This window comes from Pteropus vampyrus, unplaced genomic scaffold, assembly GCF_000151845.1.
Source record: "Pteropus vampyrus isolate Shadow unplaced genomic scaffold, Pvam_2.0 Scaffold256, whole genome shotgun sequence".
Taxonomy (NCBI): Eukaryota; Metazoa; Chordata; class Mammalia; order Chiroptera; family Pteropodidae; genus Pteropus; species Pteropus vampyrus.
Window position 1 is genome coordinate 294,975 of NW_011889037.1, and position 3,141 is coordinate 298,115.

The window sequence follows — 3,141 nt, forward strand, 5'->3', positions numbered from 1 at the left end:
ATCAGCTGGTGACAAACTCTTTCAGCTTTCATATGTCTGAAAAGTCCATTTAACTTTGGAAAGGTATTTTCACCGGGCATAGGATTCCAGGCGGATATGTTGCTTCCACCACTTTAAAGACTGCTGCCTCACCACCTGCTTGCTCCTTTTATTCCCACGAGAAACGTCCCCATCCTAGCTCTGCTCCTTTGTGCATAGCATGTGCTGCTTTTTATTCCCTCTCGCCACTTTTTTTTTTCCTGGAAAAATGTTTATCTTAGAATTAATGAAACATGCAGGTAAAAGCACTGACATATGTATCTCCACTGTCCTAGTTACCTAAGCAGTTATTCTAAAGCGAGGCTACACACACTTCAAAATCACTTAAAACTGCTTAGGCCCTGTCCAAATATTCAGCAGCTCCAGAGGCTGGGGAAGAGGGACACAGGCATAGTACTTAGGAAAAGCTTTCCAAGTGATTCTATAACTGGGAACTACTTTAAGACACACAATTATTACATTTCAACCAGAATCGAGAAACCAAACCTCAAAGGCAGTTTTGTATCTTTATTCAACAATCAGCAGTTAGTTCTCATCCACATTAACTGTCTGTAGATTTTCGAAAGTGGCGACAGGCACATAGGTGACTGACGTATAGAACTTGTTTGGTGAATCTTCATCCTCGTTGCATTTTCTGGACAACCACACTGGGACACGGTACGGGACATTCCTTATCCCCTCTGGCCCAGATGGCCTTGTTGAGCCTGGTGTCAGTGAGCACATCTGGAGTCCCCACCTCCTACGTGGCGAATTTCCGGATCTCTCTAAATGCCCAAGGGGCGCACACTCCTCGAAACCCACTGCACGGATGCGCTTGTCAATGTCGACGGTGTATTCTCTGGTCACACTACCTTGCTGATGGCAGAAGGCCCTTCTTCTCACCACCCGTGTCTCGCCATTCTGCCGGGACCAAGCTGGAAAAAGCTCCCTCTGGCCGCTTTTGATATTCCCCCGTATCATTGGATTAGGGTGCGCCTCGCTGTGGTTTTCGTCCTGTGGCGTGTGCTTGGGGGCTGTTGACCTTCTTGGATCCGTATGTTTATACTTTTCATCAAACCTGGAAAAATTTTGGCCATCATTTCCACACTTTTCCCCCCGCAGCCGTCCTCCCTTTGGGGGACCCGTTATGGGTATGTCCGGCCACTCGAGCCGTAGCACAGCTCACCGACGCTGTGACTCCCTTCAGTGTTTCCCCGTCTCACGGCTCACCCCTTCTTCTGTGCGTCTTCAAGTCTGCTGATCCTCGGCCGCGTCTAAGCTGCCATTCACTCCATCCCGTGGATTTCAAAAAAAGAAAAAGAAAAACAACCTCGGGCATTGCATTTTTCGTTTCTAGAAGTCCAACGTAGGTCTTTTTTTCATCCCTCCCACGTCTCTGCTCGGCACGTTCAGTCTTTCCTCTGGCTTCTGGAACAGTCGCCGCTGTGGGAAGGCCCTTGTCTGTGGATTCTATCACCTGTGTCAACCTGGGCTCAGCTTTGGCTGCTGATTTTCCTCCTCATTTTGAGTGATCTCTTCCTGGCTCTGCGAACGCCTGGTAATTTTTTCACTCACGGCCAGATGTGCCATGTACATTGTTGGATAGTGTGTCCTCCTCTGAGCACCTCTGAGGTGGACCCTGCGGTGGCGCCATTTAAGTTAGCTCGGAAACGGCGTGGTCCCTTCAGGTCCTGCTTTAAGCTTCGCTAGGAGGTCTCAGAGCCAAGCTTAGTCTCATGCCAGCTTTCCCCTGAGCGAGGAAACCCTCCACGTGCTCAAGCTGACACCTGGGGATGGCGAAGTCCCCCAGGGCTTGTTCCTTCTCATCTTTCAGGTGGCTCTTCCCCCAGACTCTGGAATTTTCCATATGCTCACATGCTGACCAGTGCTCTGCTTCTGCTGTGCCGCGTCCAGCAAGTGGTGAATCTTGCCACGTCCAGCGCGTCCCCGGAAGATAATCCTGAGTGGGAACGGCGGGGGGGTGGGGCGGAGATGGAGAAAAGAAAGAAGACAGAGAGCTGGGATCGGGGGGCCCGCCGTCCACTGATGATGGAGTAGAGAGCGATTTTATTTTCGCAAGTTGCTTTTATGTAAGAGCAGACATTTGCTGGCTAAAATGAGATTATCCCCACCCAACCTCCACATCCTACTCTAACCATTTCCATTTCCATAGGGTCACCCTGCCCTCCGCACCCTGCTATAACCCTTCGCATTTCCACACCCGCATTGTTCTCCGACCTCTTCCTACTTCCCATTCTTAGGAGGATTCCTGGAGACGGGCAAATCTTGGTTGGCCTCACGGAATGCAAGGACCTTGTCAGCTTGCACCCCGCTCTCCACACTGCTGAAGGCTACAGGGGAACCTCGTCAGGTCCTCGGGCCTCTGGGCTTCGCTCTCTCTGGAGCTCTGTCCTGGGGACGCTGGCCACGCTGGCCCTCTAGACGCACCAGCTCCATCTCTGATCTTGTGGAGTCTGCCTGGGTTTTCCACATGTGCCACAGCCTGGGTCACTGTCCCAGCACCTTGTCTGTCTCCCCTCTCAGGGTCACTGTCCTTCACGCCTGATATTGACACCTTGAGAGCCGCCGCTTCACGTGCTTTGTCCAGTTGTTCGGTTGTTTCAGGTAGGATGGTCAGTCTGGGTGCTGTGACCACCCTCTGTGCTGGAAAGTTTCTTTATTGCTCAGCCCCTCTGACGGTTGGGTCGTGGGCCTGACCCTCACCCCTCTCTGCACTCTGGCCGCAGAGATGGGACCTCCCTTGGTACATGCCGCTCAGGGTTCTTCTGGCCTGGACCATTCTTTCTCTGGAGCTCCAGCAGAGTTGAGCAACAGCCACGCCCCCCCCGCCTCCCCCCCTCCCCCCGCATCCCACAATCCCCGCTGCGCCCACAGCCACACTTCCCAGCGCCTGGTGCAGCCCACCAGCTGCTGTGCGAGCCCAGCTCACTGGTGAGAGCTCTAACGACCGGCCCTTCCCCTCGTGCCCGGGACCCCTGTGCTCCACCTGCAGCACTGATGGGTCCCCGCTGCAGCTGGGTGCTGAGCAAGGCCACCCCAGCCTGCTGTCTGCCTCTGGAATGGTCGTGGACCCTGACTCTGGGCTCTCCGCTGCGGTCGGCC